At 37.9% G+C, this 27,333-nt stretch overlaps 1 non-coding gene across 1 annotated transcript; it reads left to right on the top strand.

Annotated features, from left to right (window-relative positions):
* The first annotated feature begins 14,581 nt into the window (after positions 1 to 14,581).
* LOC148548234 (small nucleolar RNA R71) lies at positions 14,582 to 14,689 on the top strand. The gene has a single exon (XR_015897333.1). It is a non-coding gene; the product is annotated as a small nucleolar RNA R71 (small nucleolar RNA).
* Positions 14,690 to 27,333: the final 12,644 nt, after the last annotated feature.

The following is a 27,333-nucleotide window of genomic DNA, read 5'->3' as shown; positions in this document are numbered from 1 at the left end:
CCCAACTCGAGTTATACTCGATATAAACTTGATCATAATCATGATCCAAATCCAATACCCTCACTGGTGTATATTCACGGGGGCGAGCTCATCTAGGCTTTCATAGTCCCAGCCACACTTACGACATAGGGTCAAAAGAGCTTCGAGTCTCAACCTGGAGCACGTGGTGGCTAGCCACTCCTTCCTCCCAGGGAAACTCTCATCTCCGATAGTGGAAGTGCAACATTCACATTTATCAATGATTCAGCATAAACATGCATTCAATCTCATCCATGGATCAACATCCATCTCAGCCATCCGGCTCACGGTTCATTCCAGAACCAGCCAATATCCATATCATACACAGCCATTCCGGCTCACGGTTCAATCCAGAACCAATCAATATGTATAATCATGCACAGCCATTCCGGCTCTCAACAAAACAGCACTTCCACATTCAAAATCATCAAATTCATGAAATCGGCATTTAAGCAATAAATCATTTTCCCAATTCATTTCACTTTGAAATCAAGTTTCAACTCTTTTCAGCCTTGGCTTTAAAGATCTCATTTCTCAAATCATCTCAGGCTCATAAGCCACTTTTACTCAAGGTAAATTCCCTTTCTAAAAACAATGCCACTCTTGGCACCCTCTTTCCAAAACTTCCATAATCATGGTAAGTTAAAAATCTCTTTGAGATATTCAAAATCACCCATCCAACAATGGGATTTTATAACAAAAGTTTCTCGGCAGAGTTCCAAGTCTTTAGGGGAGAATAACATAACTCATTTCGCCAAATTCATTTAAAATCATTAAAACATTGGCTTTCCGATTTGAGTAATAAAATAGGATCTAAGCCAAACCGAGTCACGTAATCCTTTACTTCTTTCAAAGCCGTTTCCTTTAATTAGGCAAAACCAACTATAACCCCCATGATAAATTCTAAAGCGTTTCAACTGTCCAAAATTGTTTTAGTCTTGCAAAAATTCAGAATTTAAAGAGTACTTAAAACCTTTCTCAAAACATTTCAAAATGAAACTTGTCAATAGACATTCAGGTTCTTTTAAAGTCAATTGAAACTTCTTTAATTGAAACCCCCATGTCAAATTCAAAGGCATTGCCCCTGTCACATTTAAAACAGCTTTAAAACATAAGTTTCATCTAAATAACTTTCTCCTGAAAGAGATACAATGCCTTTCTTAAGAAGCAAGACTAAATCACAATTTCCTCATTAGTAATTCATTTCAAAAGCATGAATCATCCTTTTCTTGATAATTCCAATAAAATAGTAGAAGTCCTTAACTCACCATTTTTCCAAAAAACATTCAATAAAGACTCGGATGTTATAGAAATTTCGGCAGCATCTTCCCTAAAACTTGGACTTTGCTACCCGGTTCGGGTCCCAACTAAACCGTTCCACAATCCTTTTCAATAGTCCAAAATCCAAAATCAATTCAAAATCAAGCTAAATACAACAGTCGCCTCATTGGCATATCTCAAGAAAACCGTTTCAAAATCACACCAATATCAACTGAATTAACTCATTTCCAAAGCTTTAAAGAAACAGTTTAGCGACATTCATTTATCAAACCAGATCATTTAAAGCAAGCCAGGCTGAATTCAAGAGTGGATTCTATTTTTCACATTCTCAATAAAAATTAACTCAAATCAATTCTCAACGAGTTAAACTCGATTTCAAAGCTTTAAAAGAATCAACTTGAAAAGCATTTCGTTTCACAAAACCACACAACAATTTAACCAACAGACGTTCATCACCAACCAAGGCAAATCAAGCCATACATAAGGCCGATACAATCACCAAATACACATTCACTCACATCAGCATCCATATGTAATAATTCCAATATATATAATATAGTTTTTGGAAAGCGCCCCTACCTCAAAACGCAATTCCATAACCCAAACGCCTCACAGAGTCCTTTCCGCCTCAACCCGAACTGACGGCAACCAAAACCACAGCTCCAAGCCACTTTCGCAACAGTCTCAACAACTCTAATCGCAACATACAACAACCAAAACTCAATCTTATAGCAATTATCGCCATAAACCTCAGCGTGAGATTACAGAACAGTAACGAAAAGGCATTCAAATCGAAACGCTTACCGAACCGAAGAAGGAACGGCTGAACCGAAACAGCGGCGGTCTCCAAGCCGGTTCAGCGGCAACTCAGCAGCCACCTCAATTGGCAGCGGCAACAAATTCCGATCACGACAACTGGAACCAACACGCAGTGACAATAATATCCTCAGAATTCAAAAAGGACAGAAACCACAATTAAAACCCTTACCGGCAAACTTTTCCGGCGACGGCAGCAGGGTCTCAAGTGGCAGAAACTCAGCCTGGAGCTCCGGCGGTGATCCCGAAAGCCACATAACCACTCCCGGCGGTCAGAAACACAGAGACGCAGCTCCCTCTTCTGGCAGCGATCCTGCGGCGGTCGAAACCCCTTTCTGACGGCGGCAGCTCCGGCGGAGGCGGCGTCGGCGACGCGAGCAGGACTGGGCATGGTGGCTGAACCCTATCTCAGCCTCAGGCCTCTCTATCTCCCCTCGGGTCTTCTCTGATTTCTCTTCCCCTCTGTGCTTGCCGGCGGTGGTAAGGTGGCGGCGGCAAACCCTTGTAGTGGCGGTCAGTGGCGCGACAGCGGCGCTACGGCTTAACCTCGGTGGCGCAAACGGCAACCCGAACAACCCACCTCCTTCCTTGCGCCACACCACCTCTGCCTTTCTCCCTATCCCAGCATCGTTCTTCCTTCCCATTCGAGTTCGACGGCAACCAATACAGCCCCTTTCAGAGTAGCGCCGGCGGCGAGGTGTGAAGCAACGCCCTTTCCTCCTCTTCGCGGCGACTCAATCTGCAACAATAGCAACGCCGTTGGAGGACATAGAAGTAGTGGTGACCGAGCAAGAACGTGGTGAGGCTGAGGACGAATGGCGGTGATGAGGGCTGGATGTGATCTGGGCACGGCGTTGAGGTGACCGGCGACAGTAGCGCGGCACGTCCCTCCCCTGTTCCCAGCTCTGCTCCATCTCCCCCTTTCTTCCTTGCTTCAGATACTGTGTGTGGTGTTTAGGTTAGAGGGACTGCGCAGCTACTGCTGTGTCTTGGGAGAGAGGGTAGCTGAATTAGGGTTTCGGTGGCTAAGTGTTGCTTTTGGTGAGGTGTGTGTGAAAATTGGGGTTAGGGGCAAATTTGTAAGTTCACATAAAATTGGGAATAATATAGTAATTGAAACCCAAATTAAATCCAACACTATTTGTGCATAGAAAATACTATTTGCTCATCAATTTCACAAATTATTTTCAATAAAATGCCCAAATCTAAAAATTAGAAATAATATACTTAATTTCTTCATTTTCCAAAATAGCAGTAATAATATTTAAAATATTTCTTATCTAATCCAAATCATATAAAATCCTTATTATTTCATAACTATCAACCTTATACTTTAAATATAGAAAATAATCCAATAATTATAAAATTGGATAATAATCATAACTTATCTCAAATCCAATAAATCAAAACTTGCCTTAATTATCTTTAATAAAATAATCTCTGAAATTAAGGCTATAAATAACTGTAGGATTTGAGACTTGATCTTAATAAGACTTTTCAAAGATTCTGGATCTTACACTGATGATTGGACTTTTGACGGTCTAGAATTCACAATTAAATTCTCGTTGCAATATAGTTTCTAAACCAACAATAGTTCTTTCATACAAAAATTTGGTTGTCACTAGTACAAACCCCTAAATTTATAAACTGAAGTATTGAACTTCGGGTTGTTCTCCCTACGAATTGCAATAAAGTGTTCTTGTTATTGGTTAGGACTTATGTTTTTGGATTTTTGATAAGAGACATGAAATGTAAATGGCAATGAAAATAAACTATCAACTAGAAAGGTCTTGGCAAGGGTTGGTGGTCAAGGATCTCTATCGCTATCACTAACCACAACATGAGAATTGGCAAGGATCAATGCCACTAAGTCATCCTCTAACTAATAGTAAAGGAAAGTCAAGTGAGCTATATCAATCCAAGTCCATAAGTCCTAGTTCTACACCAAATCAATTAGTGAGATCTAGAGTTAATCAATTAGTGAGATCTAGAGTTAATGGCTCCCAATCGTCAATTACTTGGATATTAGTAACTCAAGAGTTCCTAAGTTACCTTCCCAAGCCAAGAGCATAAAATTCTATTCTAAAATCCAACCAAGCATTTTATCAAACACTTGGAAGGCACAAAAGGAAAGCATAGTAAAATTATAAGGAAAGTAAATCTACACAACTCAATTGCAAGGAAATTAACAACAACAATTCAATTAAGCAATAAAAGAACATGAATCATAAATTGCATTAAAGGAAAATGGAAGAAACAAAAGTGCATCAAAGAGAAATAGAAGAACAAAAGTGCATCAATATAAAAGTAGAGAATTACAAGAATTAAATGCTAAACTAGAGAGAAGAGATGTAGAAGAAGAACAAATTGCAAAGGAAAAGTGAATCAAAGCATGAAATTAAACTAGATCTAAGAGTTTCTAATCTAGATCTAAAACCTAATCCTAATTCTAGAGAGAAGAGAGAGCTTCTCTCTCTAGAAACTAACTAAAGCATAATAAAACTAAACTATGACTAAGTGTCACTAAAGGTGTCTCATCCCTCTTCAATCCTTGGGTTAAATAGCATTAGAAATGAGTTGGATTGGGCCCACAAGGCTTTAGAATTCGCTGGCCATGAGTTGCATTAAGTAAATCATGTGGCATTATTGGCGCGTAGACGTACTATGCACGTGCGCGCCTTTATCCGCAATGCAACTATGGCAAATCTTATATCATTTCGAAGCCCCAGATGTTAGCTTTCCAACGCAGCTAGAACCGCATCATTTGGACCTCTGTAGCTCAAGTTATGGTCAATTAAGTGTGAAGAGGTCGGCTTAACAGCTTTTGCGATTCCTTCATTTCTTCATGAATTCTCCATTTGTACATGCTTTTCCTTCATTCCCTTGATCCAATCTTTGCCTCCTAAATCTGAAATCACTTAACAAACATATCAAGGCACCTAATGGAATCAATGTAAATTAAGTTTAGCTATTTTAAGTCCTAGAAAGCATGTTTTCACTCTTAAGCACAAATTAGGAGACAATCATGAAACCATGCTATTTCATTGAATAAATGTGGGTGAAAGGTTATAAAATCCCCTAAATCGAGCACAAGATAAACCCTAAAAGTGGGGTTTATCAACCTCCCCACACTTAAACCAAGCATGTCCTCATGCTTAAACCAAGAGAAAGCAAAGGGTATCAACATTTATTCAATGGAAACTAACTACATGCATCTATCTATATGAATGCAACTAAATGCAAAATGATTCTACCTACTTGGTTAAAAATAAATCAATCCTCCAAGACATACATGCACAAGTAGGGCTAAGATCATATAACAATTCATGAATCCTACCAATTCAAGCATAAAAATGAAGTTCAAATAGACTTGCAAGAAGAAAGCTTATGAAAGCCGGGAATCAAGGAATTGAGCATCGAACCCTCACCAGAAGTGTTTGTACTCTAGTCGCTCAAGTGTATAGGGTCGATTCTCTCAATTCTCCCATAATCATGCTTTCCAAGATTTGTTTTCCTTCTAACAATCAACATTTATTCAATACATGCATACATTCATCATGAGGTCTTTCCATAGGTTGTAATGGGGTTAAGGTCAAGGTAAGATGCATATTTGGTCAAGTGGACTTGAAATTTGAATCTTTGATCAACTTAAACTTCCCACCTAACCTATGACAACCTAAATAATTAAGTTCTAGCCTAACTACCCATTTTTCACTTTTTTCATACTCATGCATTTTCTTTTCATTTCATAACTCATATGCATTGATTTTATTGAGCTTCACTTTGCTTTGGGGCATTTTGTCCTCTTTTTATTTCTTTTCTTTTTTTTTTTCCTTCTTTTTTTCTATTTTTTTCTATTTGTCTTTTTTTTTCCATATTATTTTTTTTCTTTCTTTTTTTTTCTTTTGTTTTTTTTTTCTTTCTTTCAAGCTACATACAAGAACATCAATGCATATGGTTTTACATTTTAATTAAAACATGAGCATGTACCCAATTCCCAATATTTATAACAAAAATACAAAACTACCCTTTTATTCACCCAATGTCCCAAGTTTTCCCACACTTGAATGATACTCACACACTAGCCTAAGCCAATCAAAGATCCAAATAAGGACATTTATTGTTTTTTCACTTTAGGACTTGTAATGTGCTAAATTAAGAACAAATGGGTTAATCGTAGGCTCAAATTTGGCTAACAGTGGAAGATGAAAGGTAAGGCTATTTGGGTAAGTGAGCTAAATGAAATGATGGCCTCAATCATATAAATGCATGAATACACAAAATAATGGACATAAAGAATCAAACAAATCAAAGATTACAATCATAGAAAGAGAATAATGCACACAAGAAGGAAAAATAAGTGGCTATATAATGTAACCACACAATTAGGCTCAAATCTCATAAACTTGTGTTCTCAGCTCAAAAACCATGTTCCAAAATAAATTCTTTCAAGCAAGTTCAACAAAAAGTTTTCAAATTGGTAGGGTGCCCTAAAAACAGTTTTTTGGAAAAGAAATCATCAACATAACCAAGTAGTTCTAATAAGAAAGAAGTGGTAAAAATATGTACAAATTCTAACTAACATGCAACCTATCCTGTAATGCAACAACTAGCTGACATTGGTATTGAAAAAGGAAATTGTTACCCATGGAGATCGGTCAGACGACCTCCCCACACTTGAAGATTGCACCGTCCTCGGTGCATGCAAAGAAGAGCAAGGTGGATGGGTTAAAATAATTGATGAGTTTCTTCAAAAGGTTGTACGGATGACTTGTTGGTTTCCCCATTTAGAAACTTTCCCTTTTTCTTCTTTCTTGGTGGCCAATCCTAAAAGGAAAGAAAAAGGAAAGAAAATCAAGCCTATAGCAAGGATATCAAAGCAAATAGAACATAGGCGGGGGCTAATGCCTAATAAGAATATGATTCTCTATTACATGGTAGCTAAGCATGTGAGTGAGAAAATAATGTAAGCTAATGGTATATCAACTAATACTTGACGCAAGAGTAAAATCAAAGCATGAAGAGCATATTGAGCATCAAGATCAAATAAGGATTGACACAAACAAGATTAGTGATAAGCATGAAAGCATTAGGTCCCATCCAAACTCAATGATAATGAGGCACAAGAACAAAGAATAAGGAGTTAGGAAGGATTAAAGCACTAATCTCGTGTGTAGAACAAATATTACAATTAATGTTACAAGTCACGAAGCACTAGAATAATACAAGAGAGTCTCAACAATTGAGTATAAAAAGTCAACACCATTATCAAAATGACATAGAAAAAAAATGAAAACAGGCTATAAAATCAATATTGAAATGTAAAGAATAGAAGTATACAAATGCGATAAACAAAAGAAAATGGAAGAGGAGAAAAAAAACTTTTTTTTACCGGTGCGGATGAGTCATGCACGCTTACGCGCCGATGCGCAATTTGGCCGAAGGGCGCGATGCGCCAGGTTAGCGCACGCGTGGGTGGCATTGGGCGCAGGGCACAGCGTCATCTTAGGATTGGCCCAACTTTCTGGAAAATATACCAGGAGGGTAGGTAGCGCAATCGACGCGCGCGCGCACAGCGTGCATACACGTGCATTGTGCATTTAACTTCAAGGGCGCGTACGCGCGGATGGTTTGTGCCTTAGGCCCAATGTATGCACTGTACAGGCCTAACTTTCGGGTTTTGGCTGGGGGTGGAATTTTTGCATCCACGCGTACGCGCCATTTACGCGTCCGCGTGGATGGTCGAAAATGCTTGAGGCACGCGTACGCGCCAGGTGCGCGCACGCGCGGATTGATGCTCTGTTTTTCAAAATTTTTCCAAGTTCTTGCACCAAACCATGCCTTCCAAACCTCCAAACAGCTACCAAAACACCCTAAAACCTTATTTAATCTACTAAACTATCAATTATACTCAACAAACTCAACAAAACATGAAATTAAACTAATTACCAATATGCACAAAAAGAGAAAATGAAAAGAAGTTACCATGGTGGGGTGTCTCCCACCTAGCACTTTTGTTTATTGTCCTTAAGTTGGACTTATGAGGAGCTCCTCTCAAGGTGGCTTGTGCTTGAAACTATCTTGGAACATCCACCAATGCTTGGTTCTCCATTGTGCACCAAGATTTCTCATGGATTGAGCCATGTGTTGATGGAGTTCTTCACAAGCTTGGGGCTCCCAAAGTTGATCCTCTTTTTGTAATCCGGGATCCCACACTTTGTTTTCACACTGGTGCACAAAATTGTGATCTCAGGCAACGACGCCAGAAACTCTGTACGCATGTCTTAATAAATCGTTTTTCATTCACAACTTCGATACAACTAACCAGCAAGTGCACTGGGTCGTCCAAGTAATAAACCTTACGTGAGTAAGGGTCGATCCCACGGAGATTGTTGGTATGAAGCAAGCTATGGTTACCTTGTAAATCTCAGTCAGGCAGATATAAAATAGTTATGGAGTTTTCCAACATAAATAATAAATAGATAGAAAATAAGGATAGAAACACTTATGTATATCATTGGTGAGAATTTCAGATAAGTGTATAGAGATGCTTTCGTTCCTCTGAACCTCTGCTTTCCTGCTGTCTTCATCCAATCAGTCTTACTCCTTTCCATGGCTGGCTTTATGTAAGGACATCACCGTTGTCAATGGCTACTTTTTATCCTCTCTGGAAAATGGTCCGATGCGCTGTCACTGCATGGCTAATCGTTTGGAGGCATCACCCTTGTCAATGGCTGCATCCCATCCTCTTGTGAAAATGGTCCAAACGCTCTGTCACAGCACGGCTAATCATCTGAGGTTCTCGATCATACTGGAATAGGATTCACCCTCCTTTTGCGTTTGTCACTACGCCCAGCACTCGCGAGTTTGAAGTTCGTTACAGTCATTCAATCCCAGAGTCCTACTCGGAATACCACAGACAAGGTTTAGACTTTCCGAACTCTCATGAATGCTGCCATCAATCTAGCTTACACCACGAAGATTCTGATTAAGAGATCCAAGAGATAATCATTCAATCGAAGGTAGAATGGAAGTGGTTGTCAGGCACGCGTTCGTGGGGGAATGATGATGATTGTCACGTTCATCACATTCATGTTGAAGTGCGAATGAATATCTTAGAAGCGGAATAAGTTGAATTGAATAGAAAAACAGTAGTACTTTGCATTACTCTTTGAGGAACAGCAGAGCTCCACACCTTAATCTATGGAGTGCAGAAACTCTACCATTTGAAAATACATAAGTGAATATAGGGTAAGCATGGCCGAGTGGCCAGCTTCCCATGGAGGTCTAAGATAGCATAAAACTGATCAAAGACGTGATCCAAAGATTTCTAACACAATAGTAAAAAGTCCTATTTATACTAAACTAGTTACTAGGGTTTACAGAAGTAAGTAATTGATGCATAAATCCACTTCCAGGGCCCACTTGGTGTGTGCTTGGGCTGAAAGTATGGACTATTATATATTGCTGGAAAGCCCTGGATGTCTACTTTCCAACGCAATTAGAAGCGCACCATTTTGAGTTCTGTAGCTCCAGAAAATCTACTTTGAGTGCAGGGAGGTCAGAATCCAACAGCATCAGCAGTCCTTCTTCTACCTCTGAATCTGATTTTTGCTCAAGTCCCTCAATTTCAGCCAGAAAATACCTGAAATCACAGAAAAACACACAAACTCATAGTAAAGTCCAGAAATGTGAATTTAACATAAAAACTAATGAAAACATCCCTAAAAGTAACTAGATTCTACTAAAAACATACTAAAAACACTACCAAAAAGCGTATAAATTATCCGCTCATCACAACACCAAACTTAGATTGTTGCTTGTCCCCAAGCAACTGAAAATCAAATAGGATAAAAAGAAGAGAATATACTATAAATTCTAAACTATCAATGAAACATAGCTCCAATCAGATGAGCGGGACTTGTAGCTTTTTGTCTCTTGAATAGTTTTGGCATCTCACTTTATCCATTGAGGTTCAGAATGATTGACATCTATAGGAACTCAGAGTTCAGATAGTGTTATTGATTCTCCTAGTTCAGTATGATGATTCTTGAACACAGCTACTTTATGAGTCTTGGCCGTGGCCCTAAGCACTTTGTTTTCCAGTATTACCACCGGATACATAAATGCCACAAACACATAACTGGGTGAACCTTTTCAGATTATGACTCAACTTTGCTAAAGTCCCCAATTAGAGGTGTCCAGGGTTCTTAAGCACACTCTTTTTTTTGCTTTGGACCTTGACTTTAACCGCTCAGTCTTAAGTTTTCACTTGACACCTTCACGCCACAAGCAAATGGTTAGGGACAGCTTGGTTTAGCCACTTAGGCCAGGATTTTATTCCTTTAGGCCCTCCTATCCACTGATGCTCAAAGCCTTGGGATCCTTTTTATTACCCTTGCCTTTTGGTTTTAAGGGTTACTGGCTTTTTTTCTCTGCAAGCTTTGTTCTTTGCTGCTTTTTCTTGCTTCAAGAATCATTTTTATGATTTTTCAAATTATCAAATAACATGTCTCCTTGTCATCATTCTTTCAAGAGTCAACATATTTAACATTCTTAAACAACAACTTCAAAAGACATATGCACTGTTCAAGCATTCATTCAGAAAACAAAAAGTATTGTCACCACATCAATATAATTAAACTAAGTTCAAGGATAAATTCGAAACTCATGTACTTCTTGTTCTTTTGAATTAAAACATTTTTCATTTAAGAGAGGTGATGGATTCATAGGACATTCATAACTTTAAGACATAGTTACTAACTACTAATGATCATGTAATAAGACACAAACATGGATAAGCACTTAACATAGAAAACGACAAACAGAGAATGTAAGAACAAGGAATGAGTCCACCTTAGTGATGGTGGCATTTCCTTCTTGAGGAACCAATGATGTCCTTGAGCTCTTCTATGTCTCTTCCTTGTCTTTGTTGCTCCTCCCTCATTGCTTTTTGATCTTCTCTTATTTCATGAAGGATGATGGAGTGCTCTTGATGTTCCACCCTTAATTGTCCCATGTTGGAACTTAATTCTCCTAGGGAGGTGTTGATTTGCTCCCAATAGGTTTATGGAGGAAGATGCATTTGAGGCATCTCTGGGATCTCATGGTGATGAGCTTCATGCATCTTTTGAGATTCATGAATGGGCTCTCTTGCTTGTTCCATCCTTTTCTTAGTGATGGGCTTCTCTTCCTCAATGGGAATGTCTCCTTCTATGAAAGCTCCAGCTGAGTAACATAGATGAAAAATAAGATGAGAAAAAGCTAGCCTTGCCCAGGGAGAGGACTTTTCGGCTATTTTGTAGAGTTCAAGGGAGATGACTTCATGAACTTCTACTTCCTCTCCAATCATGATGCTATGAATCATGATGGCCCGATCCACAGTAACTTCATATCGGTTGCTAGTGGGGATGATGGAGCGTTGGATGAACTCCAACCATCCTCTAGCTACAGGCTTGAGGTCCAGTCTTCTTAGTTGAACCGGCTTGCCTTTGGAGTCAATCTTCCATTGAGCTCCTTCCACACATATGTCCATGAGGACTTGGTCCAACCTTTGATTAAAGTTGATCCTTCTAGTGTAGGGGCGTGCATCTCCTTGCATCATAGGCAAGTTAAACGCCAATCTCACATTCTCCGGACTAAAATCTAAGTATTTCCCCCGAACCATTGTAATATAATTCCTTGGATTTGGGTTCTTACTTTGATCATGGTTCTTAGTGATCCATGCATTGGCATAGAACTCTTGAACCATTAGGATGCCGACTTGTTGGATGTGGTTTGTTAGAACTTCCCAACCTCTTCTTTGGATTTCATGTCGGATCTCCGGATACTCATTCTTCTTGAGCTTGAAAGGGACCTCGGGGATCACCTTCTTCTTGGCCACAACATCATAGAAGTGGTCTTGATGAGCTTTGGAGATGAATCTTTCCATCTCCCATGACTCGGAGGTGGAAGCTTTTGTCTTCCCTTTCCCTTTTCTAGAGGATTCTCCGGTCTTGGGTGCCATCAATGGTAATGGAAAAACAAAAAGCTTATGCTTTTACCATACCAAACATAGAATATTGCTCGCCCTCGAGCAAGAGAAGAAAGAATAGATGAAGAAGAAGAAGAAAATATGGAGGAGAGGGAGGGACGTGTGTATGGATGTGAGTGGTGAATGGAAAACAGAAGGGATGACCATGAATGGAGAGAGAGAGGGTGAGGTGGGTGGGGATCCTGTGGGATTCACAGATCCTGAGATGATCCTGTGGTGTCCACAGATCCTGAGGTGTCAAGGATTTACATCCCTGCACCCATTAGGGATGTAAAATGCCCTTGCACACAACTCTGGGCGTTCAGCGCCAGATTGGTGCTTGTTCTGGGCGTTGAACACCCATTTGTTGCCCATTTCTGGCGTTGAACGCCAGAACCATGCTTGTTCTGGGCGTTCAGTGCCAGCTCTTCTCCAGGGTACAATTCTGGCATTCAAATGCCCAGATGCTGCCCATTTTGGGCATTCAGCGCCAGAACCATGCTCTGTTCTGGCGTTGACGCCAGCCAGATGCTTCTTACTGGCGTTTAAACGCCAGTGAGATTCTCCTCCAGGGTGTGATTTTTCTTCTGCTGTTTTTCATTCTGTTTTTAATTTTTGTATTTATTTTGTGACTCCACATGATCATGAACCTAATAAAACATGAAATAACAATAAAATAAAATTAGAGAAATAAAAATTGGGTTGCCTCCCAACAAGCGCTTCTTTAATGTCAATAGCTTGACAGTGGGCTCTCATGGAGCCTCACAGATGTTCAGAGCATTGTTGAGACTTCCCAACACCAAACTTAGAGTTTGGATATGGGAGTTCAACACCGAACTTAGAGTTTTGTTGTGGCCTCCCAACACCAAACTTAGAGTTTGACTGTGGGGCCTTTGGTTGACTCTGCAGTGAGAGAAGCTTTTTATGCTTCCTCTCCATGGGTACAGAGAGAGATCCTTGAGTTTTAAACACAAGGTTGTCCTCATTTAATTGAAGGATCGATTCTCCTCTGTCCACATCAATCACAGCTCTTGCTGTGGCTAGGAAGGGTCTTCCAAGAATGATGGATTCATCCTCATCCTTCCCAGTATCTAGGATTATGAAATCAGCAGGGATGTAAAGGTCTTCAACCTTTACTAACACGTCCTCTACTTGTCCATAAGCCTGTTTTCTTGAATTGTTTGCCATCTCTAATGAGATTTTAGTAGCTTGTACCTCAAAGATTCCCAGTTTCTCCATTACATAGAGGGGCATGAGGTTTATCCCTAACCCAAGGTCACATAGAGCCTTCTCAAAGGTCATGGTGCCTATGGTACAAGGTATTAAGAACTTTCCAGGATCCTGTTTCTTCTGAGGCAATGTTAGTTGATCCAGATCACTTAGTTCATTGGTGAACAAGGGAGGTTCATCTTCCCAAGTCTCAATACCAAATAATTTGGCATTCAGCTTCATGATTGCACCAAGGTACTTGGTAACTTGCTCTTTAGTAACATCCTCATTCTCTTCAGAAGAGGAATACCCATCAGAGCTCATGAATGGCATAAGGAGGTTCGATGAAATCTCTATGGTCTCTAGTTGAGCCTTAGATTCCTTTGGTTCCTCAAAGGAAAACTCCTTATTGATCACTGGACGTCCCAGGAGGTCTTCCTCACTGGGATTCACGTCTTCTCCTTCCTCTCTAGGTTCGGCCGTGTTGACTATGTCAATGGCCTTGCACTCTCCTTTTGGATTTTCTTCTGTATTGCTTGGGAGAGTACTAGGAGGGATTTCAGTGATCTTCTTACTCAGCTGGCCCACTTGTGCTTCCAAATTTCTAATGGAAGACCTTGTTTCATTCATAAAACTCACAGTGGCCTTAGATAGATCAGAGACTAAGTTTGCTAAATTAGAAATATTTTGTTCAGAGTTCTCTGTCTGTTGCTGAGTGGATGATGGAAAAGGTTTACTATTGTTAAACCTATTTCTTCCACCATTATTAAAGCCTTGTTGAAGCTTTTGTTGATTCTTCCATGAGAGATTTGGGTGATTTCTCCATGAGGGGTTATAGGTGTTTCCATAAGGTTCACCCATGTAATTCACCTCTGCTATTGCAGGGTTTTCAGGATCATAAGCTTCTTCTTCAGAAGATGCCTCTTGAGTACTATTAGATGCAGCTTGCATTCCATTCAGACTCTGAGAAATCATATTGACTTTCTGAGTCAATATTTTATTTTGAGCCAGTATGGCATTTAGAGTATCAATTTCAAGAACTCCCTTCTTCATAGGCGTCCCATTACTCACAGGATTCCTCTCAGAAGTGTACATGAACTGGTTATTAGCAACCATGTCAATGAGTTCTTGAGCTTCTGCAGGCGTTTTCTTTAGGTGAATGGATCCACCTGCAGAAGTATCCAATGACATTTTAGCCAATTCAGATAGACCATCATAGAATATATCCAGGATGGTCCATTCTTAAAGCATGTCAGAAGGACACTTTTTGGTCAGTTCTTTGTATCTCTCCCAAGCTTCATAGAGGGATTCACGTTCTTTCTGTCTGAAGGTTTGAACATCCACTCTAAGCTTACTCAGCTTTTGAGGAGGAAAGAACTTGGCTAAGAAAGCCTTGACCAGCTTATCCCAAGAGTTCAGGCTATCTTTGGGTTGAGAGTCCAACCATATTCTAGCTCTGTCTCTCACAGCAAAAGGGAAAAGCATGAGCCTGTAGACTTCAGGATCTACTCCATTAATCTTAACAGTATCACAGATCTGCAAGAATTCAGTTAAGAACTAAAAAGGATCTTCAGATGGAAGTCCATGAAACTTGCAGTTCTGCTGCATCAGAGAAACTAATTGAGGTTTCAGCTCAAAATTGTTTGCTCCAATGGCAGGAATGGAGATGCTTCTTCCATGTAAATTGGAATTAGGTGCAGTAAAGTCACCAAGCATCCTCCTTGCATTATTATTATTTTCGGCTGCCATCTCCTCTTCTTGTTCGAAAATTTCTGAAAGGTGCTTGCTGGATTGTTGTAATTTAGCTTCTCTTAGTTTTCTCTTCAGAGTCCTTTCAGGTTCTGGATCTGCTTCAACAAGAATATTCTTGTCCTTGCTCCTGCTTATATGAAAAAGGAGGGAACAGAAAAATAATAATAGAGATCCTTTTTACCACAGTATAGAGGTCCCTGTGTGAGTAGAAGAAAAGAAGAAGAGAAAATATGAACTCAGAGAGAGAAGGGGTTCGGATTTTTGGTGAGTGAGGAAGAGATGTTAGTAGATGAATAAATAGATAGAAGGAGATGAGAGAGAAGGATTTTCGAAAATTATTTTTGAAAAAGGGTTAGTGATTTTCGAAAATAGTTTTTGAAAAAGGTTAGTAATTTTCGAAAATTAAAATCAAAAATTAAAATAATTAGTTAATGAAAAAGAAATTTTGAAAAAGAGGGAGATATTTTCGAAAATTAGAGAGAGAGAGAGAGTTAGTTAGGTAGTTTTGAAAAAGATAAGAAACAAACACAAAGTTAGTTAGTTAGTTGAAACAAATTTTGAAAATCAATTTTTGAAAAGATAAGAAGATAAGAAGTTAGAAAAGATATTTTAAAAATCAAATTTTTGAAAAAGATATGATTTTGAAAAAGATAAGATGAAAAGATATTTTTGAAAAGATATGATTGAAATTAGTTTTGAAAAAGATTTGATTTTTAAAATTACAATTAATGACTTGATTCACAAGAAATCACAAAATATGATTCTAGAACTTAAAGTTTGAATCTTTCTTAACAAGCAAGTAACAAACTTGAAATTTTTGAATCAAAACATTAATTGATGATGTTATTTTCGAAAATTATGAGATAAAATTAAGAAAAAAATTTTGAAAAATATTTTTATAATTTTCGAAAATAACTAAGAAAAAATGAAAAAGATTTGATTTTTGAAAAAGATAGGATTTTTAAATTGAAAATTTGATTTGACTCATAAGAAACAACTAAATTTTAAAAAGTTTTGAAAAAGTCAACTCAAATTTTCGAATTTTATGAGTGAAAAAGGGAAATATATTTTTTTTTATTTTTGAATTTTTAATGATGAGAGGGAAAAACATGAAAAAGACTCAATGCATGAAAATTTTGGATCAAAGTATGTGATGAATGCAAGAACACTATGAATGTCAAGATGAACACCAAGAACACTTTGAATGTCAAGATGAACATCAAGAACTTATTTTTGAAAATTTTTATATGCAAAAAAAACATGCAAGACACCAAACTTAGAAATCTTTCATGTTTAGACTCTATGGATGCAAGAATGCATATGAAAAATAAGAAAAGACACAAAACAAGAAAACATCAAGATCAAACAAGAAGACTTACCAAGAACAACTTGAAGATCATGAAGAACACTATGAATGCATGAATTTTTCGAAAAATGCAAGATGACTATGTAATTGACAGCAAACTTTCAACTTGACTCAAGACTCAAACAAGAAACATGAAATATTTTTTATTTTTATGATTTTTAAAATTTTTTTTTGGGTTTTTGTATATTTTTTTCGAAAACAGGTGAGAAATTTTTGAAAGATTTTTAAAAAAAATTTTTTGAAAAGAAAACAAAAAAGAAAATTACCTAATCTGAGCAACAAGATGAACCGTCAGTTGTCCAAACTCGAACAATCCCCAGCAACGGCGCCAAAAACTTGGTGCACAAAATTGTGATCTCAGGCAACAGCGCCAGAAACTCTGTACGCACGTCTTAATAAATCATTTTTCATTCACAACTTCGATACAATTAACCAGCAAGTGCACTGGGTCGTCCAAGTAATAAACCTTACGTGAGTAAGGGTCGATCCCACGGAGATTGTTGGTATGAAGCAAGCTATGGTCACCTTGTAAATCTCAGTCAGGCAGATATAAAATAGTTATGGAGTTTTCCAACATAAATAATAAATAGATAGAAAATAAGGATAGAAACACTTATGTATATCATTGGTGAGAATTTCAGATAAGTGTATAGAAATGCTTTTGTTCCTCTGAACCTCTGCTTTCCTGCTGTCTTCATCCAATCAGTCTTACTCCTTTCCATGGCTGGCTTTATGTAAGGACATCACCGTTGTCAATGGCTACCTTTTATCCTCTCTGGAAAATGGTCCGATGCGCTGTCACTGCATGGCTAATCGTTTGGAGGCATCACCCTTGTCAATGGCTGCATCCCATCCTCTTGTGAAAATGGTCTAAATGCTCTGTCATAGCACGGCTAATCATCTGAGGTTCTCGATCATACTGGAATAGGATTCACCCTCCTTTTGCGTCTGTCACTACGCCCAGCACTCGCGAGTTTGAAGTTCGTCACAGTCATTCAATCCCAGAGTCCTACTCGGAATACCACAGACAAGGTTTAGACTTTCCGGACTCTCATGAATGCCGCCATCAATCTAGCTTAGAGCACGAAGATTCTGATTAAGAGATCCAAGAGATAATCATTCAATCGAAGGTAGAACGGAAGTGGTTGTCAGGCACGCGTTCGTGGGGGAATGATGATGATTGTCACGTTCATCACATTCATGTTGAAGTGCAAATGAATATCTTAGAAGCGGAATAAGTTGAATTGAATAGAAAAACAGTAGTACTTTGCATTACTCTTTAAGGAACAGCAGAGCTCCACACCTTAATCTATGGAGTGCAGAAACTCTACCGTTTGAAAATACATAAGTGAATATAGGGTAAGCATGGCCGAGTGGCCAGCCTCCCATGCAGGTCTAAGATAGCATAAAACTGATCAAAGATGTGATCCAAAGATGTCTAATACAATAGTAAAAAGTCCTATTTATACTAAACTAGTTACTAGGGTTTACAGAAGTAAGTAATTGATGCATAAATCCACTTCTGGGGCCCACTTGGTGTGTGCTTGGGCTGAGCTTGAATGTCACACGTGTAGAGGTCAATCTTGGAGTTGAATGCCAGTTTGTAACGTATTTCTGGCGTTCAACTCTGGCTTGTGACGTGTTTCTGGCGTTTAACTCCAGACAGCAGCGTAGAACTGGCGTTCAACGCCCTTTTACGTCGTCTAAACTCGGCCAAAGTATGGACTATTATATATTTCTGGAAAGCCCTGGATGTCTACTTTCCATCGCAATTAGAAGCGCACCATTTTGAGTTCTGTAACTCCAGAAAATCCACTTTGAGTGTAGGGAAGTCAGAATCCAACAGCATCAGCAGTCCTTCTTCTACCTCTGAGTCTGATTTTTGCTCAAGTCCCTCAATTTCAGCCAGAAAATACCTGAAATCACAGAAAAATACACAAACTCATAGTAAAGTCCAGAAATGTGAATTTAACATAAAAACTAATGAAAATATCCCTAAAAGTAACTAGATTATACTAAAATCATACTAAAAACACTGCCAAAAAGTGTATAAATTATCCGCACATCACACACCTATCTTTGAGTTGATCATTATTGTTCCATTTGGGTGGCATGACCTTAGAATTCTCAAAGAAGCCTCCAAACAATTCCCTAGACCTTTGCAATTTGGTTCTACACCAACTCTTGCTATTCAACTTTGAACATGCAACCACCGTGAGCTTAGAGTGATATTCCCAACCACTAACCATCTCTCTTTTGCTCTTAAAGCCACAAATTTGTCTAAGTTGACCATCCGTCTCAAGAAAACTGTATTCAAGGGGAATAATAAAGCTTAAGTATAAGAGACTTACCCACTTGAATGAAAGAATGGATGGTGATGGCTTGGGGAGAGGTATCTCCAATGTCCTTGCAAGCTCCACTCCCTTGCATTTTTCCTTGATTGGCTCCACCTCTTTACAAACTTCTTCTTTCTCAATCCTTTGTTCATCAATTTCATCTAACTCTTCTCCATCACTCAAATCATAAATGGGAGGTTGAGAGAAGTTTACCTCTACATTGCTTTCCATCTCATGGGGAGAAGGTTCTTCAAATTCAAAGGATTCACCACCAAAATTGGATGTATAATCTTCATCACCAAGGGAACTCAATTCTTACTTCATTCCTTCCAAGTCTTCATATGGAATATGCCTTATAGGTTGTGCACATTCCTCCTCAACATCAAATTCACTCTTCTTGGAGAGGTCTTCTTCAACTCTAGGTTTCCAAGGAGGTTCCGCATCTCCTAAGTCTTCAACCATTTCTTCCTCTTCTTCAATGATCCTAGGCTTCCCCAATTGCTCTAATACAAAATAACATCCCTCATTCTCCACCGGAGTTTCCAATCTCTCCTTCATGCTATGCTTTTCAATCAATTCTCCACATGTGACCATGTGAGTGCTTTGAGTGCTCAAATATTGGGAGACTAAAATGCTTACTACCTTGGTCAAGGTAGCCACAAATTCTATTGTCTCCCTTTGTATTTCTCCTTGCCCTTGAAGTATAAGGCTAAGGGTTTCATCCTTTGAGGATTGGGGTGGATAGGGGGATTCATTGTCTTGGAGAAAGGGTTCATAATAGGAAGGTGGTTTTTTTTGGTAAGGGCATGGTGGTGTATATTGAGGTGGCTCTTGGGAGTATTGATATTGGAATGGTGGTTCCATGTATGGCTCATATGGTTCAAAAGGTGGTTGGTATGGTGGATATGGATCAAGGTCACATGAAGGTGTTTGGTGGAAGGAGGCTTGTGAGTATGGTTGAGGGCTATGTTGAGGATATGGCTCATAGGCATATGGTGGTGGTTCTTGAAAGTCATAAGGAGATTCACCATAGCCATTGGATTGATGTGCATCATAGAATGGCTCTTCTTCATAGTGCATTAGTGGAGGTTGTTGTCAAGAGGATTGATCATATGCATATGGCTCCTCCCACCTTTGGTTATCCCATCCTTGATACACATTCTCATTGTAGCTCCCATTTCCTACAACATAGTTGTAATCACACCATAGCCAAAGTGAGAATTCATGGTGAAAAGTGAAAATAAGAAACAAAAGCTAACAAGAAATAATGAAACAAAGTCCTAAAACTAGCAAAAACTAACAAGCAAGCCAAAAATCAAGCTATTCACAATATTCACATATATATAATAACCAATAACACAACACCATTGCAACTCCCCGGCAACGGCGCCATTTTGATGATTGGACTTTTGACGGTCTAGAATTCACAATTAAATTCTCATTGCAATATAGTTTCTAAACCAACAATAGTCCTTTCATACAAAAATTTGGTTGACACTAGTACAAATCCCTAAATTTATAAACCGAAGTATTGAACCTCGGGTCGTTCTCCCTAGGAATTGCAATAAAGTGTTCTTGTTATTGGTTATGAGTTATGTTTTGGGATTTTTGATAAGAGACATGAAATGTAAATGGAAATGAAAATAACCTATCAACTAGAAAGGTCTTGGCAAGGGTTGGTGGTCAAGGATCTCTATCCCTATCACTAACCACAACATGAGAATTGGCAAGGATCAATCCCACTAAGTCATCCTCTAACTAATAGTAAAGGAAAGTCAAGTGAGCTATATCAATCCAAGTCCATAAGTCCTAGTTCTACACCAAATCAATTAGTGAGATCTAGAGTTAATGGCTCCCAATCATCAATTACTTGGACATTAGTAACTCAAGAGTTCCTATGTTACCTTCCCGAGCCAAGAGCATAAAATTCTACTCTAAAATCTAACCAAGCATTTTATCAAACACTTGGAAGGCACAAAAGAAAAGCATAGTAAAATTAAAAGGAAAGTAAATCTACACTACTCAATTGCAAGGAAATTAACAACAACAATTTAATTAAGCAATAAAGGGACATGAATCATAAATTGCTTTAAAGGAAAATGGAAGAAACAAAAGTGCATCAAAGAGAAATAGAAGAACAAAAGTGCATCAACATAAAAGTAGAGAATTACAAGAATTAAATGCTAAACTAGAGAGAAGAGATGTAGAAAAAGAAGAAATTGCAAAGGAAAAGTGAATCAAAGCATGAAATTAAACTAGATCTAAGAGTTTCTAATCTAGATCTAAAACCTAATCCTAATTCTAGAGAGAAGAGAGAGCTTCTCTCTCTAGAAACTAACTAAAGTATAATAAAACTAAACTATGACTAAGTGTCACTAAAGGTGTCTCATCCCTCTTTAATCCTTGGGTTAAATAGTATCAGAAATGAGTTGGATTGGGCCCACAAGGCTTTAGAATTCGCTGGCCATGAGTTGCATTAAGTAAATCATGTGGCACCATCGGTGCGGACGCGTACTATGCACGTGCGCACCTTTATCCGCAATGAAACTATGACAAATCTTATATCGTTTTGAAGCCTCGGTTGTTAGCTTTCTAACGCAACTAGAACCGCATCATTTGGACCTCTTTAGCTCAAGTTATGGTCGATTAAGTGTGAAGAGGTCGGCTTGACGGCTTTTGCGATTCCTTCATTTCTTCATGAGTTCTCCATTTGTACATGTTTTGCCTTCATTCCCTTGATCCAATCTTTGTCTCCTAAATCTGAAATCACTTAACAAACATATCAAGGCACCTAATGGAATCAAGGTAAATTAAGTTTAGCTATTTTAAGTCCTAGAAAGCATGTTTTCACTCTTAAGTACAAATTAGGAGACAATCATGAAACCATGCTATTTCATTGAATAAATGTGGGTGAAAGGTTATAAAATTCTCTAAATCAAGCACAAGATAAACCCTACAAATGGGGTTTATTAATTGCTAAGAACAAGCATTTGAAGGAGAAAAAACTCATCATTGATTGTCCACCAAGATGGAATTCTACTTACATCAAATTATCTTTGGCTTTGAAGTTTAAATCTGTGTTTCCTGTGTATAAGGAAAGAGAACCCCACTATAGTTTCGAACCATCATCAGAGGATTAGAGGAAAGTTGAGAAGATTTACAAACTTTTAAAAGTTTTTAATCTTGCTACTGATGTCATTTCTGGTAGTGAGTATCCTACTACAAATTTGTACCTTCCTGAAGTTTGGAGAGTGAAACAAGCAATCGATTATGCTATTGAGTATAGAGATTCCTTTATGAGAGAAATGACAACCTCAATGAAAGAAAAGTTTGAAAAATATTGGGGAGAATACAATATGGTAATGTCTCTAACTTGTGTTTTGGATCATAGGTACAAATTACATGTTATTAAATTCTGTTTTTCTTTAATTTACAAATTTGAGCATGTGGCTGCTGAGAATGTTGGAAAGGTGAAGAATACATTGCAAGAAATGTATGATGAATATGCTGAAAAGTGTCATGGTGAGACAATAACAAGTGAAGTTAACACTAATGTTCTAGTTGCTTCTTCTAATGTGGTTAGTTCTGAAATCACTGGAATTGATGAAATGTTGAATATGGTTCGGCAAAAAAGAAGCCATTCATCCAACAAAATTAGAATTAGAAGTTTATGTTGATGAAAGTGCTTACATTCCTGAAGGTGATAAACCCCATTTGTAGAGTTTATCTTATGTTGAATTTAGGGGATCTTATCACCTTTTACCCACATTTATTCAATGAAATAGCATGGTTTTATGATTCTCCCTCATTTAGTGCTTAAATGTGAAAACATGCTTTTAGACCTTTAATTTGATGATTTTGATTCACCTTTGATTCTACTAGATGCCTTGATATGGTTGCTAGTGATTTCAGATTAAAAGGGCTAGGGATGGATCAAAGGAGTAAAGAGAAAGCATACAAAGTGGAGAAATCATCAAAAGCCAAAGATTTGGAAAATGCCCATGGGCGCGCACGCACACCGTGCGCTTAAGCGTGGATCACGAAATGCTCCAAGGGCGCGTACGCGCACCGTACGCGTACACGCACTGTACGCGTACACGTCGAAGGCCGCACGTGATTTTTAAAGAGGAACTCGTGACTGGCGATTTTGGAGGGTTTCTGGCCCCATTTGGAGCTGAGTTTTTGGCGCCAAAATGCATAAAAGGACCAAGGATTGAAGGGACTTGACACTTTTCATTCTTTTGTTCATTCATACACATTAGGATTAGTTAGAAGTAGTTTTTAGGGAGAGAAGCTCTCACTTCTCTCTAGGATTAGGATTAAAATTAGGTTTAGTTCTTAGATATAGGGTTTAATTCATGCTTTCATCTACTTCTCCTTCTCAATTCTTTGTTGTTGCAATCATCGCTCTTCTATTCTTTTGTTGTAATTTCTTTTACTTTGTTTCTATATTTTGTTGTAGATCTACTCTTGTTCCTTCTCTTTTCTTTCAATTCAATTTGAGGTAATTCATAATAATTGTGTTCCTTTTGATTGTTGTTGTTAATTCCTTGCAATAATTGTTGTTAGATTCTATTCTTGTTGTCAATTTGCTATGCTTTTCTTTTGTGCCTTCCAAGTATTTGATGAAATTCTTGGTTGGATTTTAGTATAGATTTTCTCCTCTTGGCTTTGGTTGAGTAATTAGTAACTCTTGAATTATCTAATTCCTTTGTTGATTGATAATTAGAAGTTGCTAATTGATTTGGATACCACTAAAGCTAGTCTTTCCCTTGGGAGTCGGCTAGGACTTGTGGAATCAAGTTGATTCATCCACTTGACTTTCTTCCATGGTTAGAGGTTAACAAAGTGGTAGCAATGGACAATTCTAATCACAATTGAGGAGGATAATGAGGATAGGACTTCCAATTCTCATAACCTTGCCGAGAGCTTTCATAGTTGTTAGTTTACTTTCTTTGCCATTTATATTTCTTGTCAAAAATCTCAAAAACCCCAAACATACCTCATAACCAATAACAAGACACTTTATCACAATTCCTAGGGAGAACGACCCGAGGTTCCAATATTTCGATTTATAAATTTAGGGGTTTGTTTTAGTGACAAACAAATTTTTGTATGAAAGGATTAGTGTTGGTTTAGAAACTATATTGCAATGAGGATTCATTTGTGAAATTCTAAACCGTCAAAATTTCAATCATCATAAGAAAATTCTAAGTCTTTTAGTGCTTTGGAGTGGTAGAAAAATAATAGCCTGAAGTTCAAAGTTTTATCTAAAATGCCAGCGGACATATTAGCAATTCATGTCTCAACTGTGGCTTCAGAATCTTCATTTAGTGCTGGAGGAAGAGTTATTGACGAATATCGTTCTTGAATAAATCAAGAGTCCATTGAAGCTCTTATTTGTGGAGGAGATTGGCTTCAAAACAAGTATGGTTTGAATAAAAACCAAAGGTAAAAATTAACTTTCTAATATTTCTCTTTTTGACTAAGGATCCATGTTATAGAAAATATATATCTTTTTAAATGTGTGAACATTGATATTTGTATGATGTGAGTAGTTAGAATAATAAAGTTGAATATTCATGATATATAGATGAGGTATCATATAAATTATACTAAGATTATGAACACAATTTTATTTTGGACATTCTCTTTTGTACTAATAAAAAAAAGTATTTATTGCATTTATATTATTGAAAAATCTAATGTGTATGTTTGCTTTTTTTTTTTTCAAGGTGTTAGAACAGGAAGATTAAATCATTTTCAAGCTTAGAGGGTTAATCAATTAATTGTCCAACATTCCCTTTACTTTGTTTTGATTTAAGTACTTATTAGCTTTTATTTGATGTTATATTTAGTTCGTTTGTTACAACTCTTGATATTGATGAAGTCTTTTATTTTGATATATTACATATTTTGGAATTAGGCAAGCAGAAATATATTCATATATATTATCTTTTTTTAATCAATGATAGTTATTTATCGATATTTTATCTATATTTTGTATCAATATTGTCCACAAATTTATTATTTTATATTTTATAATTTTAAAATTTAAAATATATCTTAAATTTAATTATTATTAAAAAAAAGCCTATTGACAGGCTTCAGGCCAGGCCAGATTTAACAACAGGCGAGGCTCAGTACTCATTAGAAAGCCTATACCAGGCTACAGGCCAGGCTTAGGACAGTATACTCTATTACAGGCTTGGACTGTTAAGAGTAAAGCCTGCCTTGTCCTGACTTGTTTCCACCCCTAGCTCCGGCTAAAGGTTCAAGACTTTGGATAAGAAGCAAGGATTGAATTCTATCACCACTTGCTCTGGAAAAGAGATAAGGAAGAAGAATGATGAAAACTTATTTTGATTATGAAATTGAATGAATATGATAAATGACACATGATTGAAGATGATTGATGACAAGTATGTCTGTGTTTTCTCTCTGGTTGTAAGGGTGACAGGGCACCTAATCCTTCTAATCGTGATAGCGCACATATTCCCTCTAATGGTGGTAGGGCATGTATTCCCTCTAATGATAATAATGCCCAACAGAGAGACAGTACTTGTCGGGTTTGGCTATATAACCGACAAATAAACTCATTAGCCATAAGACAGACATGCATCATACTTGTTTGCACATATTTGTTTGTGAGTGTTCCTGTGATTGTGGGTGTGCTATATAATTGTTTGATTTCTGTGTCCTTTATTTGTTAAGTCTAAATGTATTCTACTGCTTGTTGCTGTTGGCTATGGTAATAAAATGAACATAACTATACACCCCGACCCTACTAAGAACTTCCCAATTCTAACTCCCTATTTCTACCCCTTTCAGCTACAGGTGCGAAGCTTTAGTACAGAGTTATAGGAGCATAGAAGATTATGTTTACAGGTTGAATTGTTAGAATTTATTTTTCCCTCGCCTTGTTAGTTAGAGTTTTATTCAGAGGGGTAGGTTTTGTAATTGCTTTTGTATGTAATGCTATAGTGCATTATTAATATTAAGTATGTGTATGTGTTGTTTGTTCTTGCTGGAAAAGTTTTATGTTTTTAGTAAAACCTTTGATATATTTATGCGTAATGTAACACCCTAATTAGCCTAAGCCTTACCTCGCATCGTAAAGTAAAGGTTAATCAAAGGTTACGTTAGTTTTAAGCTTTTACATATATTATATAGAAGGAATTAATATTATCTAGAAGCCCGATGAAAAATATAGCTCAAAAACAAGATTTGGAAAGCGCAAAACGTACTAGCGAAGATTCTAACTTAAAGCACAAGAAACAGGTATCGAGTAACACAACATCATAGTATAATAATATAATATCATAGGATACTAGCCACGACTTGTGGAGTTTAAGCCGGCTAGCCATATACAGACCATGTATGAAACCAGACAGTAAAAACAGCTTATACAAGTTTTGTTCTCTCAATACAAGCCTCTAGGCCAAAGTAAGGTACAAAAGTGAGAGATAAATAGATAAAATAAAATCAAAAGACTCTAAAAAGATAGTCCAGATCCTTCGCTCCTGTCACCAATCAGACAACTCACCGAGGTGGGTTGCGACCTTCATCTGAAAACACAACAGAATATGGTATGAGAACAGGAAGTTCTCAGTATGGTAACAGTTCCCAGTCATGTAGGATATAAGACCCCGGGATGCCAAAGGCAATCCTAGACTCCATATCCATCACAAGATTCAAGCTTAAAGCATTTCTAAAACAAAAAATCATAACATGTAATTCCTTAATACAACTTAAGCCGTAGTACCGTAAAGGGTAATCTATCCTAGGGATTTTCTACTCTAATCAAACACCGCTGTCCCACAGCCTTCACCAACTGATCCGCCATGCGATCCCATCGCCAACGCCTTCTGAACCTCCTCAACTCCAGTAGAAAACACAAGTATATACACTACAAGTAAAACACAAGTATAGGCATGTATAGCACTTAATTCAAATAGTAGTTAGACATGTTATACAGATAGGAAAACAATATCAAGTCGGCAAAGCATACAAACAGATAGGAAATGCATATGATGAATGCCTCCCCTACTGGCTGTGATACCACAATGTCGGTTCAACTGCCAACCCGACACATCTCCATGGAAATGTTGCCCTTCAGATTCATGGTGTGGGAACTCCCGAGATATAGTGCTCGGATCACTGTCCAGGGTTTTGTGCCTGCATGCTCCGATGATCTGAAGGGATCCAAGCGGGATCTATTGCCTCCAACCTCACATCTAAGCACAACCGGGACGAGCCACCGCCCTTACGCCACTGCTGCTACCTCGACAGGCGGGATCCAACCTCGGCCCCTGCCGGGCACATAGCGTCTCATAATCTCAGTCAAAAAGTGGTACAGTGGTTTTCAAAACATTTTTAGTACAGATGGAACCATCACTTTATTCAGAGTCCTCGACTCTTTTCAACCACTGTTCATTCACATTTCATTTCTTTGCTTCCACATTTCATTCATCAACCATTCATCGTACACCATCAAATCTCCCCGTTACAATAGAAACCTAGTACCCCGTTTGCTAACTTTT

This window comes from Arachis ipaensis, chromosome B8 (genome assembly GCF_059453495.1).
Source record: "Arachis ipaensis isolate K30076 ecotype BB chromosome B8, ASM5945349v1, whole genome shotgun sequence".
Taxonomy (NCBI): domain Eukaryota; kingdom Viridiplantae; phylum Streptophyta; class Magnoliopsida; order Fabales; family Fabaceae; genus Arachis; species Arachis ipaensis.
This window is presented reverse-complemented; position numbering and strand designations above follow the sequence as displayed.